Source organism: Mauremys reevesii, linkage group 2 (genome assembly GCF_016161935.1).
Source record: "Mauremys reevesii isolate NIE-2019 linkage group 2, ASM1616193v1, whole genome shotgun sequence".
NCBI classification, from domain to species: domain Eukaryota; kingdom Metazoa; phylum Chordata; order Testudines; family Geoemydidae; genus Mauremys; species Mauremys reevesii.
Genome location: NC_052624.1, coordinates 232,621,903 through 232,640,333, shown reverse-complemented (window position 1 = coordinate 232,640,333; position 18,431 = coordinate 232,621,903). Strand labels below are relative to the sequence as shown.

Below are 18,431 nucleotides of genomic sequence, written 5' to 3'. Positions count from 1 at the left end.
TGAGCCCTGTAAACTGCTGCCTGCCCAGCCCCCTGCTCCAGAGGGCCTGGGCCTATTTGTACTGCTGCCTGCCCAGCCCCCTGCTCCAGAGGGCCTGGGCCTCTGCCTGCCCAGCCCCCTGCTCCAGAGGGCCTGGGCCTATTTGTACTGCTGCCTGCCCAGCCCCCTGCTCCAGAGGGCCTGGGCCTATAAGCTGAACTGCTGCTCAGCCCTGCCTAAGGGGCCGAGCCTTGCCTCTTGTTGCTGCCCCGCCCTGGACTAGGGCCGGTTTATAGACTCGAACTGCTGCTCAGCCCGGTCTGAGGGTCTGAGTCCTGTGTTGGTTGCTGCCCGCCCTGAGCTAGGGCTTGGGCTTATAGACTGGAACTGCTGTTGCCCCGCCTGACTGTGGGCCTGGGCTTCCACTAACTGACTGGGCTTGTGTTCAGCCCCTACCTGAGGGTCTGAACCTGTGAACCTTCTAATTGAGACTGATTGCTGTTACCCAAGCCCCTGCCCCAGAGGGCCTGGGCTTGTAGACTGATTGCTGTTACCCAAGCCCCTGTTCCAGAGGGCCTGGGGTTTATTGAGACTGATTACTGTCACCCAGCCCCCTGCTCCAGAGGGCCTGGGCTCCTATTGAACTGTGGTTATCCAGCCCCCCTGTTCCAGAGGGCCTGGCCCTGTTGAGGCTGACTGTCGCCCAGCCCCCTGCTCCAGAGGGCCTGGGCCTACCTCGAACTATTGTTATTCAGCCCTGCCCCCTGATCCAGAGGGCCTGAGAACAGGAGGTGTTGTCTTGCCGTCTGAAGTCTTGCTGTCCCACCAGTTAGAGGGGACAAGAAGCGAGTCGGTGTGGCTCCCCTCCCGCCAGCCGGAGAGTTGAGCCCCGACCAACAGCTTACACCTCACATTGTGTGCGCCATCATAGCCTCTCTCACAACCACTCCCTCTCTTCCATGTCATTAGTTAGCCCTGACTTTGCACCGCCTTCTACAATGCTCCTTTTGCAAGTAACCTCCCACTTCTATGTGACATGTGTTACCTCTCCCCACCCCCTTTATCATAGTGTAAAAGTCAGCTCATTGCTAGGCACCCCCTCATGGCCACACATGGCATATTAGTTCTTGGTTCTCAGGCATCACCCACCAATGGTCCCTCTGACAGTGTGATGTCCTCTCTTCCAGGGACTTGTCCTTCTAGCTGGGTCACCCTCTGGAGTCCACCCCCTTCAGGGTCACAATTGTCCAAACTAAAAGTCCCAAAAATGTCTTTAAAAGAATTCTTCCCCCTCTCTGGGGCTTTTATTCAGTCTGTCACTCCCTTGCTAGGCTCAATAACCCTTGTGATAGACTTGTACACTTCTTTCCTTGGGGCCAGTAGGGAAGCCCCATTCCACCCTCTACTCTGATTCCTGGCCCAGAGCACTGTAGTGAACAGCTAGGTCTGCTCCTTTATCTGTACTTCAGTTTTCCCTGGGCCACTTCCTACCCGGCCTCTTAAGCTCTTCTCTAGGTCTCAGTTTCTTTGTTGTTTCCATCAGGATCTCTTGAGCCTCCCTGCCTGGAGAGCTTTTCCTTATTCTCTCAGCTTTCTGCTGGGCACTCACACTCTTTTCCCTGCTTTATCACCACATAAACTTGGCTTTTTCCCCCCTTTACTGCAGCCACCTTCTGCCCTTCATGGAGAATTACCTGATTCCCTTCAGGTGATGCTCATTTTGTAATCAGGTTGGCTCAGGCCAGGCTCTCCAGCCAATGGGGCAAGCCACCTGGTTACACATAGCCTTCCTTAAAACACACTTCTTCTGCAAAGATTTCTAGCACTGACCTCACCACTGAAATTGTCTCTGCCCCTTATTGTTTGAACTGCTGTCTCAGATACCATGGTAATCTGAGTGATTCTGTAAGTAGCTCTTATAAGGAAGGGACTTTGTCTTTCTGAATACACATTTCCTACAGTGTTGGGTACATTTATTAATAGTAGTATTACTATAATGCCCAGTAGCCCCAGTCATGGACCAGGAACCCATTGTGCTAGATGCTAGATAGAGAATAAGAGATTGTCCCCATCTCAGAGTTTACAGTCTAAGTGTAAGACAAGAGACAACAGACAGACAGACTGTTGGGAGGAGTATAAAATGCTCTAAATTACCTGCATTTAGAACACCTTAGTTAATTAGTAATGAAAGCATTTTAAAATCTAATCATCTGTTTCATGCCTTTGTTTCCTTTTCATGTTTCATTCAACTCAGATAATTCAGTTTCACTTTTTTATCTTTCTCAGTTCTGCTGTCTCTCATGTGGCAGCACAATGTTGAGCTTATATACACCGCAAGGAAATGTTTTGAGATAAACCACAAACTGTTTAAGCAGCATTTAAAAGAGTCATATAAGCACCTCCTCTCATATTAGGTTTTGTAATGTCTAACTGTTGGCCCTAAATCAGAGGTGAGCAAACTATGGCCCATGGACCGCATCTGGCCCATCAGACCTTTTAATCCGGTCCTTGAGTTCCCACCAGGGAGCAGGGTTGGGGGCTTGCCCCATGCCATATGTGCCATAGCTCCACATGGCTCCCGGAAGCAGTAGCATGTCCCCCCTCTGGCTCCTACGTGTAGGGGCAGCCAGGGGGCTCTGCATGCTACCCCCACCCCAAGTGCTGGCTCTGCAGCTCCCATTGGCCAGGAACGATGGTTAAAGGGAGCTGCCTGGCCAGCACCGCACCTCTGAGTAGGAGCTGGAGTGGGGGGGGGGATGTGCTGCTGCTTCTGGGAGCTGTTTGAGGTAAGTGCTGCCCAGAGCCTGCACCCCAACCTACTGCTCCAGGTCTGATCTCTCTCCTGCCCTCCAAACCCCTTGATCCCAGCCCAGAGCCCTCTCCACCCCAGACCTCTCACCCCCAGCTGGAGCCCTCACTCCCCTGTACCCCAATCACCTGCCCCAGCCTGGAGCCCCTTCCTGCACCCCAAGCCCCTCATCCCTAGCCCCACCCCAGAGCTTTTACCCCCAGCCAGAGCCCTCACTCCCTCCTGCACCTCAACCCTCAATTTTGTGAGCATTCATGGCCTGCCATACAATTTCTAAGCCCAGATGTGGCCCTTACACCGAAAGTTTCCCACCCCTGCCCTAAATACACCTGGCATAACTTCCCATGTGTATTTAATGAGGTAGAATATTTTAAATATTTGCTTTTTCATTGCACAAAATACAAACAGCTGAGTGAATTAACCCTGTTACTTTTTTCCTTCTCTAAACTTCACACAACTGTGGTCATGTGTTTGGACAGAAGCCAAGTTTTATTTACTTCTGTGAAACCTGTGCTTTATTTCCTGAAAGACTTAAGCTACACCCAGGGAGAGCCAGCCACTATAGATTAGACTGTTACCCTAAGTTTCTTGCTGCTGTTTCCTGTAGAAAACAGTGGCTAGAAAATAAACATTATTTCCCAGAATTCAGCCCAGTCACAGGTTACTAGCTTCAAGGCCTTTCTGTCATTTCATGCTTAAACATTCTAAAAATCATCCTTGAACTGCAGGTGTTCCTGCCAAATTACTCCCACCCCCCACACAGCACAAATAATGGCTTAAACATGTCACTGTAAATCTTCTCTCTCATTGTCTGTAAGATGGAGGATTTATTTTCCTAGTCCCATTAAAATAGTTTATTCTAACATCGATAACGAACAATTTCTCATTAACCACTATCGAACTGGAGATTCAATTTTATCTCTAAGGGCAGTTCTAAGACCCTATTTTGCATACTGCTTATCTACTACTATGTAGCAATGTGATACTCTTGGTCCTGTGACAGTTCATTGTATGTAAGAGACTGGTGAAATATCTGTCCATTCTGGATCTAGTGGCATTCAAATGTAGCTGGCCACAAGTTTAGTTATAACGATTCATCATTGCACTTAAACCACGGGATAGGTTGTGATTAGTCTTAAAGCAGTAGCATTGGAGAGAAGTGAGGACTAAGGATTCCTACCCCTGGCACAGCAGCAATAAGGCTACCCAGATTTTTGCACTGAGTGCTGGGAGGAGCATATGTTTTGTGCACAGGGCATGAATGGGTAGGGGAGAGGCAAGCAGTAGACAGATCCATGGCTCCATCCCTCATATACCGGCCAGTGGAACTGCCAGGTTGTATGAAGGGAGAGAAGGGGATATTTTGGACTCCAAACAAGGAGCATCACAATTATTTCCTGTCACAAGGGTGATGCTCTGGAACTACTCCATACGAAGCCAGCCAGGACTCTAGGGGAACTTGTCTCCTCTCTCTGAGCATACTGTCTCCCAGGCAAGAAGCTTACACAGTTCGACCTTCCTGGGTCTGACCTCTGAGCATTCAGCATCCCCTTCCACACTGTGCGCTTCCCACAGTGAGTCCACCCAGGTGGGGCTCCTGGGGAAGTTCAAGGGCCCTTCAGCCCAACTCTGCAGTCAGATGTGATCTCAGCCAGCCGGTAAAACCAGGGCCGGCTCTAGGCACCAGCGCCCCAAGCATGCTTGGGGCGGCACTTTTAAAGAGGCGGCACTCTGGCCCTTTTTTTTTTTTTTTTTTTGCATGGGGCGGAAAAAACCTGGACCTGGTCCTGGGTAAAACAGAAGGTTTATTAGTTGACAGAAATATAGCGTTAGCACAGAAATTGGTGACTTTCAGCCAAATCCACCATGAGGGGAAGGGAGCCCAGAGCCAGGGCTCTGGCCCTCCCCCGGCACCCCAAGCCAGCTGAGAGAGACTTGCTTCCAGCTGCCTGGCCCCTGCCCTGCCACTTGCTCCTCCTCCGGCCTTTGTCTCACTTCCCAGGCCAAGATGCCCCCGCAGAAGTCACACACCCTTATTCCCACCACCTAGACATTGGTGCAATACAAAGGGAAACTGAGGCACGCACAGCATTCATGCAAAACAGTAAGGCTCACATACAACATAACAAGGGAAAATCCCCACTACGTCACATCTCTTCCCCCCTGCGAGACCGAATTGAGCGGGGTCACTTTAGCCAGTGACCTGGGAAGTTCAGACCTCCCTCTCTGGGACAAAGCATCAGCTATAACATTTGTACTCCCCTTAATGCGGACCACCTCCATCTCATTATCCAAGAAAAACAGACTCCACTTCAGGAGCTTGGCATTGGCCCCTCTCATCTGGTGCAGCCACAGCAGGATGAGTGGTCCATGTACACAGTGAAATAGTGCCCAAATAGATCTGGCTGCAGCCATTTAAGAGCCCATTCCATGGCCAGGCATTCCTTCTCTGTGGCCGCATAGCCCTGCAGCAGCAGCAGCTTCCTGCTCAGGTACATGATGGGGTATTTTTCACCCTTTGCATTGGCCTGCCTCAGCACCATGCCAAGCCCTGTGTCTGGGGCATCAGTGAATCCCATAAAGGATTTGTCAAAGTCTGGGTTTCCCAGCACCAGGCACTTGACCAGATCCTCCTTCAGCGTGCAGAGAGTCCTCTGGCACAGCCCAGTCCAGACCAGCTTGTCTGGCTTACCCTTCTTGCATAGCTCAGTGATGGGAGCTGACACAGAGCTAAAGTGGGGCACAAGCCTCTGGTAGCAAGCCTAGGCCTGCTTCTTATTCTGGGGAGCAGGCCAGTCTCTGATCACGCCCACCTTGGCTGTCTCTGGCTTTAGGCAGCCGCTTCCCACCTTGTGGCCCAGATACGACACCTCTGCCATCCCCACCTTGCATGTCCTAGCTTTTACAGTCAGCCCTGCATCCTGGAGGCAACTCAGCCCCTTCTTCACCTGGGACACATGGTCCTCCCAGGTTTGGCTAATGGCACAAATATCATCAATGTACGCTAGGGTAAAATTCTCCTTCCCCCTCAGTAACTGATCCCGCTGGCACTGGCAGGCAACTGGCGCCTCCTTGAGGTCAAAAGGTAGGACCGGAGATTTGTACAGCCCCATAGGGGTGACAAAAGCAGGTTTCAAACTGGCATCTGGATCCAAAAGCACCTGCCAGTAGCCTTTGGTGAGATCCCTGGTCATGGGGTACCGAGTCCCTCCCAACCCATCCAGGATCCCATCAGGCCTAGGCATGGGCAGGCACCAGCCATGGCGATGGCATTGATCTTCCGATAGGCCACACAGAATCGGATCGACCCATCCTTCCTGAGGACTAGCACCATGGAAGAGGCCCCTGCGGCTGGTGGATGGCTGGATCACCCCTAAAACCAGCATGTCTCTGACCTCTCCCTCCAGGGCCTGGGCTGTGTTCCCAGTTACTCTGAATGGGGAACACCAGATGAGAGGTCTGGCTCCTGGCTCCACCCAGTGGACAGCTTGGTTAGTGAGCCCAGGCCAGTTGGAAAACAGCTGTTGGTACAAATGCAGTGTCTCTCTGCAGGGCCAGCCTGGTTCCATCTGCCAGCCTTCCCAAAGGCCGCAAGACAGGCATCTATATCTTCCCCCTCCTTAACCTGGGGCAGCAATTTAGTGTTGAGGTTCCCTGCAGAACTGGTACCCCATGGTCCATCCCCACTCACCCCTGGACAGGTCCTTTTGCTTCTCAACTCAGCCATCATCAGTTCATGTTCCCTGTGTCTCTCCTGCTGTTCTGCTTCATGCCTTCCCTGTCTCTCATGGTACTCTGACTCCCTCAATCTCAGCTCCAAATCCATCTGTCTCAGATCCACCGATGGATAACTCAGTGGAGATCCCCTGCTGGTCACTGACATGGGTCTCTGGGACACCCAGCTGCTCCCAGCCCCTCTCGCACCCCAGCTGGGTCAGGAACCAGCTCCTTAGAATGATCCTCCTCTTCCAACTGAGCAATCAACTGCGCCTTAGTGAACTTTCCAATGAGCAGCCCCTCTCTCTGCACAGCTCTACAATGTCCTTCTTAAGGAGATGGTTATAGGCTATCTCCATGCTGTTCCCAAGTGGTCATGGACTCACAGGCCTGTGCTCTCTCAGCTCCCCATGATCTCTGGGAGGAACCCCTTCAGTGCGACAGTACTTCTTGGGGGACCACCTCTCTCAAGGTTAAGCCATAGGTTCCCCCACCTCCTGGAACTGCACCTCTCGGAGCCTTCAGCACACCCATCTCTCACTAATCCCCCTCTGTTTTACTGCTCCCCAGTCACTTACTGCAGGATGCTCTGCCCATGGGGTGCAGTTTATCCCACGGTTGTCATGGAGTCACCAAGGCGATGCTCTGGAATTACTCCATATGAAGCCAGCCAAGACTCTGGTGGAGTATGCCTCCTCTCTAAGCATAGTGTCTCCAAGGCAAGAAGCTTACACAGTTCGACCTTCCTGGGTCTGACCTTGGAACATTCAGCATCCCCTTCCACACCATGCGCTTCCCTCAGTGAGTCCTCCCAGGTGGGGCTCCTGGGGAAGCCAGAGGGCCCTGCACCCCAATTCCGCAGTCAGATGTGACTCTCAGCCAGCCAGTAAAACAGGTTTAGTAGTCAACAGGAACACAGAGTAGGACAGAACTTGTTAGCACAGAAATCAGTGACTTTCAGCAAAGTCCATCTTGCAGGGGAGAGGGGAGCCCAGAGCCCAGCCTTTGTCTCACTTCCCAGGCCAAGAGTCACCTGGTCGCATCCCCGTCCTGGGCCTCAGGTTATGAAGGAGCAGCCATAGCATCCATGCAGGCAGCTGGAGCAGCCCCACAAAAGTCTCTCACCCTTATTCCCACCCCCTAGACATTGGTGCAATTCAAAGGGAAACTGGGGCACACACAGCATTCATGCAAAACAGTAAGACTCACATAGGCTCACATACAACATAACAAGGGAAAATCCCCACTACGTCACATCTCCCCTCCTAGCTGAAAGTCAGAGGAGTTTTAACTGGACTGTAGGTGAACCTGACTCAACTTTCAGGTAAAACCAAGGGGATTGTGTAGCTTTTGGTAGAAAACTTCCAAACCCAAGTTTTGCATGATCTGAGAATCAAGTTTCCAGTGCAAGTACTTGTGATTATCAATTTGAAATTTGCTGCGTGAAAGTATCCTGCAAGATTAGCCTTTCAGAAATCCTGTCCTTCTGTGTTCACCCATGTGAATATTGCTGCCAGTGAATTGGTTTGTAAGAAAATTATTGAAAGTGAGCACAAAAGGGACACCAATGCAGTCAAATTAAGTTCATTGAAAAATTCCAACAAATTTTTGTTGATATTTTATAGTAGTCCTCACAGGGTAGAACTAGTGTCTTTCCACCTCATAAGAAAAGAGATACATGAACGTTTTAAGGAACTATTTCAATACTAAGTGATCACACATTATTTTTACCTGTGTGGGCTTATATTAACGGATACTGAAATGTCACTTCACCAGTTGTCCTAAGAATAGGATAAAGAAAAACTTGAAGTGGACAATAGACTGATGTCATCTCTGTAACAAAATCAGGAAGCTGTTTCTCAGACTAAGCTTTGTGACTTAACTCAGAGAAGAATTTTCAGCATAGATTCCACGACAGACATTTGATTCCTATGAATACCCTGTCCAGCATCCTTTGCTAGACATAAGTGTAGGATGCACCAGGCAAGTGCTTCTGCCGTTAAGCTCCAGTGTGAAGTGCAAAGGGCGGGGGTGAAAAATTCAAAAGTGACATTGTTAAATGACTGACTGAAACATGGCCCAGAGAAGCTGGTGGAAACCAGACTGTGGGCCTTTGGCAGCAGAATGTCCACCTGCAGCATGGCAGCACAAGCTATCTATAAATCCCATCCCGTCAGGGAGCCCAAAAGGCCTGAAAGTGGACAGGGTTGGCTGGGAAGGAAATGGAAATAAGTTTCCTGGCACATATCCTCTTGTTAGTTTAAAGTACTGCCCTCCTACCACAAATTCCCCCTATGGGAAGTTTGCATCCACCCTACATCCGTGAGCATGAATCAGGGCCAGAGAGTGCACTTTAGTCATTGATGAGGCAGAAGGATGAGGTTGTAACTAGAAAAGCACCCAACTGTATGTGTAAAAGAGTAGACCCTGGTGATAAAAGGGGCCTGCGTTATCTTATACTCTCCTGGTAATAGCTTTTCTTGTTACAATCCACTATTGTGCTACTCCAGAGTGCAAGTTAAAGATAAACTCACTCCCTCTGGTTTACAGACATGTATGCCTGCTTGTATTTATTTAGCATTTGGCCCTGAGTAATCCTAGTTGTTGGCTCTGTGTTTCTGGGGAGGGAGGGAGAGAGGTGTTCGTGTTTTCTTCTTCTTGGTGGTTATTCCCCTAGTTCAGGTTTTGTGGGGGAGGCTGAGGGAAGACATGAGGTAGGCTGGATGGTAGGAGCTGGTATAGAAGAGAAATATTAATCACTTCTTTATTGGGGTAAGTTCTTATTGTATTGTTTAATTGGCATCTTGATACCATATCGGAGGCTGCCCTATAAATATTTAAAAGCATGCTGAGCATGTACCATGGTGTGCACTAGTTCGTTTAGGGGGCTGAGGTTCCTTAAGGCAAACTGACAGGCTTCTGCAGCCGGCCGTTTATTAACACACTCTTAGATATTTATATACCTAATGGCAGCTTCTGATCAGATTCTGTGAAATGGCACAAATACTCTAGTCTAGGAAACTATGGACATACTCTGGATTGAAGGCAGAGCACTTGCCCATGTGTGAACAAACCCCCAATGGCTACGCCCTCTGCCGTGTGGAGAGCCAGCTGTGACTCCCACAGAAAAAGTCTGTGTCTGATTTGCCACCTACCTTTTGTCCTTCACTTGACCTGATTAAGCATTGATATGCCATCCCCTCCTCCCTTGCCATGCACCCCCAATTCATCTGCACTGTCCAGCAAACAAAGCTTTCAGAAAGACACATTCATGCCAAAAGCCTTTAAGCAGAGAACAGAGTAGGTCAGCATTTGAGATTTATACAGATCAGTGAGTGCCTAAAGAGAGCATACTACTGGCTAAAATTAATAGTGATGAGTGTGGCACGAACTTCCCTGTAGCTTGTGCCTGCCAACCGCACCCTGTTGGGTGACAAGTAACTTATCTAAAACCTGAACAAGACAGACATGTTCGCCTTCCTTTTAAGAAAGGAACTGATGATCTCTTGGGACACAGTCTAGGTAATTTGCTCATTAATTCTAGATTCTAGGCACCCCGAGATATAAAATAATGGATGTGAAAGATCAATGGGTGAATTATTGAGCTTGTCAGAGCTCTTTAAAGCTAATTACAGTACAGAGTGCTGAACTGAAGCGGCTGTTGGCTACTTACCACACACATTAAAGTTGCTGGACTATAAAACAAATCCCACAATCTTTCAGTGTTTCTTCTCAGGTATTTTTCCTACAGGACCTTACCCCTTTGATTATCGTTCACAGATTTCAGGGAGGGTTAAAATATTAATTTAAAAGTTCCTGCTATCTAAACAAACTTGGAAGTATTTCTAACAATAGGAAGCATTACCAGTATTTGTATATGCCTCCAGCTGAAAGGGAACCCAAATCCTCAAGGGCTAGAGGGTGACTGATACAGTTTTTAGATGCACTCACGCTGATAAAACATCCTTGACATGATTTCAAAAGTCTCTGCTTTCTTGCCCTCTTTCCATTGCAGTCACAAAGGTTTTCTGGTGAGCAACTCAGCAGCCTGCCTTTTAATAGGAAGAATAATGTTCACTTAAGTCAAGTACCCACCATCCTTAAAGCTCATTCACCACCACCCTTTGTTAATAAAATTGCCGATGGTTGTAAGTGTGGCAGTCCCTCAGATGTGGTCTGGGTCTGCTCAACCCAATCTAGTAGTGCACAACACAATCTGCAATGCCATGACACAGCCCACCTCTCTGTGTACAGGACACTTATTAAAAGGAGCCATATCTTATCTGAGAGACTGCCACAACAAAACTAGAGTGCTGTGGAGGAGGTTGCTGAGAGCCTGGGTCCAGCTGTGCATGCACATCCACACGCAAGTAAAACGTTACTGGGATCCTGAAGCCCAATGGGGAAATTCAGAAGAGGCAAGATTGGAGAAAGGATCACAGAATATCAGGGTTGGAAGGGACCTCAGGAGGTCATCATCATCGTGTTCAAGAGGATGGAAAGAGAGGACAACTGGAGGGACTACAGGAAATTGAGGTGAATAGGATGCAGTCACAAAAATGAGAAAGAGGAAATAGAAGATGGTTGGATTTGGATGAGCTTTGGACAGATAGACATCCAAACTCCTGGTGCTTATCCAAACCAAAGGGTTAGTCTTTTTAAAGTCTATCACTCACTGAGTGTGACTAAGCCACATGATGTACTCACAAAACCAGGCCTCTTTAACACAGCACAATCCAAAATGTTCTATTTCAATACACTTCCTAGCTGAGTATAGCTGACATTTTCTCCCCATATTGCCATCTTTAACAAGTTGGTCATCAGCCTGAAGAGGGACAAAGAGTATTTCTGATGAGAAAGCAGACAGCTGATATGGAAAGAGTTCTGGCAGAAGACACAGCGCCTAATATTCATAAAACAGAGATTTCCTTGCAACTTGCTCAGATGGTCCACTTAGAGCCCCAGGCAGGTCTACACAGCTGGCACTCCAGCTTGCAAAGGCCTTGGCTACATTACAACTGTCACTTTTTCCATGGACAAATCATTCTTGACTAGTATTGCCAATGAAATAGGCACACATATTCCATCAGCATCAAACACGCATATCCGCTTTCTCTCATTACCTCCTTTTTATTGTACAAATGTGTTAACTATGACCATTGCAAGGAGACTCACTCTACTTATGTTTGAGTTCTCCTGTGCCCCTCTTGCAGTCTCCTAGAGAGTTGATGGCATACAGGATCATATTCCACACATCTTTTTTTAGCACCAGCTTTTGAGAATCCAGGGCCACTGTGCAACAAGTAGGGGTTTAGTAACTGTTTGCACCAGTTGTTAAGCAATTTCAAGCTCTAGCAAATACTAAGTGTCTTCACCTAGCATGTCAGCTTCCAGGACCCAATCCTGCACTCCCACTGAAGTTAACGGGGAAGGGAGGAAAGGAAGAGAGAGCTTGCAGGATCCTACCCACAGAGGGATGGAGGAAACAGATGGTAGTAAGAGAGGAGCAGGAAGAAGTGAATTAAGTATAGAGGAAATACAATTATAGGAGAGAGCAAAATTCATAGGGCCTGAAGGCAAAAATTTAAATAGCTCTACTTTTTTATGATTTTAATAATCTCAGTTCCATCAGATTAAATATTTAATTCACATCCTATACTTAGCAGTGCTGGGAAGAGACAGTTTGACACTAATATAGAGCACTTTTTTTCCTGGAGGAATTTTGTTCTTTAATTAAATCTCCCCTCTCCCAAACAATTCCTCTGGCAACACAAATCATACATTGCATGATTGACAGGACATCATGGTGTGTAATCTCATGCAGATTGGGGACAACATATAGAAGCCATGGTAAGTTTTTCTTTCGCCCATGACTCAAGAAAGCCCAAATACCTTATTAAAACAGGTTTCCGCTTTTAATGAAATTGAAAATATCTTAATCAGACACTTAAACAATCTTTAGACTCTGGTAAGCAGCCCCATTCTCCCCCTGCCCCCAATGCCTGCTATCTGGCTTCCCTTTGACCTGCCCAACATGGTGAAATTAACCAATTAATTAAGAGTTTACCCAATTAGGATGTTGCCAGCAGTTCTAAAGCTTCATCCACATACTCATTCATGAAAGCTACACACATTCTCCTGTGTTTGTAAATGATTTACTATACATATATATATATATATAGCAATACAAAGAAATAGTACAGCCCTTTTCCCACTTATTCCTGCAGCCTTACATGGAACAGCAAAAGACATCCAACAGGCGTGCCATGGTTCCTTATTTAAAATAGGTTCTGTATCACCATATAGGGCACCCTCCCTCATGAACAAAAAAGGGAATTTTTGCTAAAAAAGTAGACAAGGTCTTATTTCCAATCAGCTACAACAATAGTGAGAGCACTAGTGTAGAGAAGGGACCAACAATATTTTAAGTACTGTGCTGTGTAGATCTAATCTGAACAGAGTTAAAAGACAGTACTTAAAATGCTGGGAGCCTCTTGCAGACCTATCTGCACTAGCACTCCCAACAATGCTAAACTGAGGGTAGCAAACATGGGAAATTTTAGCAAACGCTCAGCAGCACATCCACAGCCCAAGTCTTTCTCCGGACTCTAATTCCACTCCAGGGGAGAGTCAGCAGGGTTCATTACTGCAGAAAAACAAATCACCCAGCAGCATGACATACACCACAGTGTTGCTCCTGAAGTACGAGGGACTGAGCTCAAGGCTCAGATCTGCAGCTTTCACATGGAAGCATGAACTCAGAGTGCTCAGCTTTCCTCTAGTTGGTATTTTTTTATGTACCGTATTTTTCTGTATATTTTCTAACCCCAAATTCAGGTTTTTGTTTTGTTTTGTTTTCTTTGCCGCGATCCAGCCACGTGCAGGCACTATTTTTAGTCTAAGGATTTTAGAAAAAAGTATAGTCTTATACACGGAAAAATACGGTAGTTCCCATTTCAAGCATAGTGGCCCAAAGCATAGACTAGAAAACAAAATGCACAGCTAGATGTGTAAAAGTATATATTTTATATATTTCATCCTTCTTCCTTGCAGGTAAAGAGGAATGTTGGGCCAGTGGTGAAGGTGCTGACTTGAGAGACCTGGGTTCAATTCCCTGCTCAGCCACAGACTTCAGGCAAATCACTTAGTCTCTGTGGCGCAGTTCTCCAGGTATAAAATGTGGACAATAGTTTCCTTCTTCACAGGGATGTTGTGAGGCTAAATACATTAAAAACTGCGGTGCTCAGACACTGTACTAATAGGGGTCAAATAAGAATCTCTAAATGGGTATGGTTTTGTTCTCATAGACAGTGCATCTGATGTAGGGACCATGGGTGGGATGGTCATAAGTGAGTACATGTTTCATTGAATTTCAATGGAACATGTATTCCTAAGTGACTTAGGCACTTCTGAAAATCCCACTTTCCAACTAAGCCGCTGCTTAATGCAGCATGGGGACAGAATTCTCAAAAGCCCTGGCCAATACCATGGGACTGAGGGAATTGTTAGCCAGACAAGGACCTAGCCATGATTTTATCAGCTAGGACCACAGAGACAATTACATTATGTGAATGCAACGTAAACTGTACCCAGCTAATACATATTACTGGGGTCTTATTTTGCTGTGAATTATGCCTTGGGCAAAGCCTGCCTGGTCCAGAAAAGAGTTTAACATTTTCTAAAATACTCTAAATCCTGTTTATCCATTTCCTCCCCAAGATATTCAAAGCCCCCAGGTGATTAGTCAGGTCTCCTTCTGATCGTCAGACAACTGGAGCGCTATATGATAAAAGAAACAGCACCATGTGACAAAACACAACAAAACAACATGGCTCAAGTACTAAATTGAGCACTGAATTACCACAGTGAACTGTTTATGATCAATCCACAGAGGGGAAGCAAAATTGCACATGTTCATTGAGGGTCAGATTTTGCCACATTTATGCTCAGAAGTACCCCCACTGACTTTAATGGGACTGCCAGAGTAAGGTCCTACTGGATATACAGGTGGAAGAATCTGGCCCTAAATACACTTGCACAGTAAATCAATTTGAAAAAATTACATTCTGCTTATGAACATGTCAGGAGCAGAATAAGCAGCTAATACATCAGTGGCTGTGAATACATACATACATACACACAATACATCAGTGGCTGTGAATCATTTATCCCACTCTAGCTGTTTTGTGCAGCAGACACCATAAAGCCTTTACTAGCAGATAAATGCTCTTCATAAACATTTACTTGCTGGAAAAAAATCAATGTCATATGACCAATAAGGAAGATCTTCGTGTGTGTTTTGGGACTTGTAACCTAACACCACAATGGGCCGAGCACCATCTGCTCTCAGTGGTAGATAAGGCGGCTTTCTACCCTTCAAGATTCAGGCCTATAAGCTCCCGTTTTATGGCTCTCATTCTGTTCCACATTTTAAAAAAAGCAAGACTTCCATTGACTTTAGTGGAAAGGAGCAAACCCTCTCATAACTCTGAATTAAGTTAATATTTTAACTTCCAAGTTGAATTACCCCACTAATGACTAACTGCTAAATATGGCTGTAGTTTGACCATATACAATATGCTGAAAATGATTTCATAAAGCCATATATTCTGATACAAATGTTTTTTAATGTTTAAAAAAATGCAAAACTCCTTCTATCCATAGGAATGATATCAAACAAATCAGATGGGAAGTAGGAACATGAAGTGATTTTTGTCAGAATCAGTTTAGGGGAGACAGCTCATGACAAGTTTGACATAATAGCTTGACTCATTGCTGCCACTGGCAACCTGTGTTGCAAGGTCAGGGACCCACATTGGGGAGCAGCATGAACAGGGCTCTTGCTCTGTCTGTCAACAGATGCTGTAGACAGTCTTATACTCTGATTCTGAGAACATATTGTTAAGGACCAGACTGTAGGAGGCCTTAACTAACAGTTAGGACAGGAAGTTGATCTAGTTGTTGGAACAGGAGTGATCAGGCCTAGTGGCCAGAACCCAAACCAGAAGCAGGGTTACTTAGTCCAGGGAGCGAGCCAGAGTCGAGAGCCAGGAAGCAGGAGCCCAGGCTCAGAAGCTGAATACCAAGTCCAGGGAATGAGCCAGCAGTCAGAGTTCAGAACCACAGTATCAGCTGGAGCCAAGAACTGGGAGCGAGAAGTAGGAACAAAGAGCTGGAGCCAGAGGCAGGGACAGTAGTCAGGAGCAGGAACCAGAGACAGGAGGGAGGACCAGGAGCACACTGAGAGCAACACAACTACAGCCTCAGAACACTAGTGAGGAGCCAGGAACCTAGTCCTGCCACAGGGTTTAAGAATGTGCCTGCTGAAGTCTTCAGCCAATCAGGAGGCCAGGTTCATTAACTGAATCAGCTGGGGCCTGTGAGCTGGATCTGGTTTCAGCTGTGGGTCCCTGAGATAGAGGGGCCTATCTGACATTAGAAGGGGTGCTTTGACACTAAAAGGAGGGGAAAAGCAGTAGGACAAGTGAACACCCACCACCACCAAACAATGCTCACAAAGATCGTCTTTCCTCAGGACATGCAAGAGTGAGATCAAACTCTGAGGCATCATCCCAGGCAAATAAACTCAAAGAAAAAGAACCTTATATAAAATATTTGCAACCAGGAAAGAATGCAATAAAGACTAACCATGTCTGTTCCCCTACTGGTGCCATTTTGTTGCCCAGTGTAACTCTGATGACCTCACGGGCTGCTTACTGGAAACAGTTGATCTGTACAATGTAAGAGTAAGCTCCTTTAATATGCATAGCATCAGTTGCCTTCTGAGTTGTTGTCCAGGGGTTGGTTGGTTGCTACTACAGTTACCATTTTGTCATTGGGCTGCATATTTGCTTCTTACAGATGCTATTTTACTGGTGAGTGCAGAAATTACAACATGCAGAAAAGGCACCTCAAGAGCGATATCAACATTTTCACTACAATGTTCACTGTCAAGTAACAAATAAAGTCAAAGAGGAACAGCCACAGAAGATGCTGATAAAAAGCAAGGAGGGAGATGATGAGTCAGTGTGGAATTAATCCACCATCAACACCAATATGATCATCATGAACTATATATCAGTGACAGATATAAAACAGCTGTTGGATTCAGTATGCCTTTAATTAAGCAACTGATCTTGCATAACCATGCTACTAGTTTGTCTTACAATCCATATTCCTTATATCATTCTCCCCTCCTCCAGGCTTGGCATAACCTTTACATAAATACAATAGCAACAGTTAGCTAAACATGAATATCTGCACGACAAAGTGAACCAAATTTCATTTCAGAGAATGACTATTGACTTTTTCTATAAATTAGGCAACAGTTTTTAAAAGCCAGGATACTTCACAACAAGGCAAACTATAATGAATCGCCAATTTTCTCATCAGCAGCAAATGAAGGGAAGTTTCTGCTGCCTGCTCCCAGAATTTCTCAATCCTCAGAGCCACTGACTGCCACTCATCATGCTATAATAAGTAGAGCGGTAAAGAAAGTAGGAAAGAACAGAGGAAGTTGTATGAAATGTTATCAACTACTTCATGGATATTTTCATCAAAGACCCAGAATTGCTAGGTCTCAGAATGCCTACATCCAGCCAGTCTTCTGAACATTTTGTTAAACATCAGAGAATTGTAGCATTTTGGCCTTTGCTTAACAGTGGCAGAGAACTTTCCTCTGAAATCCACGAGTGGATTCAGAACTGGTTTATTTGGTTTAATAAGAACAACAAACTATTTAGCCATATTTTTGAAGCTCCATTCCCTCAGTTTTCTCCTGGCACATGCAGAACAGGCTAATGAAGCCAACCACAGCTCAAGAACTGATATTATTCATATTTGGAGGGCTGAAAATCTGTTTTCATTGATTGTACAACAGACAAATGGCGATTCTGCAGCTGACTCTTGGGACAGTATGTAAGATATGCATGGCATGCTGAAAGCATTGTAGTCTGGCTTTGCAAGGGGGAATTTCCTAGATAAGGACAGCATTCAGGAAGAGAAGGAAGGAAGAAGTGAGTGAAAAAGCATACAGCAGCATATGACCTGTGAAAGAGATAAGAGGTTTGGGATTAGAATAGTACTTTTGATTAATAAGTTTCCTAAAGCTAAATTAAAACTAGAATAAAGGTGCCTTCCCATTTGAAATCCAAAATATACACATATGGGCAACATTATAAGCACCCCTACCTTCCCTCAATACCCTGTTCTTCCAGAATCCTGACACAGGATCCAGGTTTGAGGTAAATTGGCTAACAGCTACAGAAAGAGCAGACCCTTTTCATGGAATCTCAGGGTTGGAAGGGACCTCAGGAGGTCATCTAGTCCAACCCCCTGCTCAAAGCAGGACCAAACCCAACTAAATCATCCCAGCCAGGGCTTTGTCAAGCCTGACCTTAAAAACCTCTAAGGAAGGAGATTCCACTACCTCCCTAGGTAACCCATTCCAGTTCTTCACCACCCTACTAGTGAAAAAGTTTTTCCTAATGTCCAACCTAAACCTCCCCCTCTGCAACTTGAGACCATTACTCCTTGTTCTGTCATCTTCTACCACTGAGAACAGTCTAGATCCATCCTCTTTGGAACCCCCTTTCAGGTAGTTGAAAGCAGCTATCAAATCCCCCCTCATTCTTCTCTTCTGCAGACTAAACAATCCCAGTTCCCTCAGCCTCTCCTCATAAATCATGTGCTCCAGGCCCCTAATCATTTTGTTGCCCTCTGCTGGACTCTCTCCAATTTGTCCACATCCTTCTTGTAGTGTGGGGCCCAAAACTGGACACAGTACTCCAAATGAGGCCTCACCAGTGCTGAGTAGAGGGGAATGATCACATCCCTCGATCTGCTGGAAATGCCCCTACTTATACAACCCAAAATGCCATTAGCCTTCTTGGCAACAAGGGCACACTGTTGACTCATATTCAGCTTT

At 46.3% G+C, this 18,431-nt stretch overlaps 1 long non-coding RNA gene across 1 annotated transcript; it reads left to right on the top strand.

The window, feature by feature from the left end:
- The first annotated feature begins 1,570 nt into the window (after positions 1-1,570).
- LOC120398260 lies at positions 1,571-17,544 on the top strand. The gene is made up of 3 exons (XR_005594280.1): positions 1,571-1,884; positions 13,559-13,675; positions 16,367-17,544. It is a non-coding gene; the product is annotated as an uncharacterized LOC120398260 (long non-coding RNA).
- The last annotated feature ends 887 nt before the right edge of the window (positions 17,545-18,431 follow it).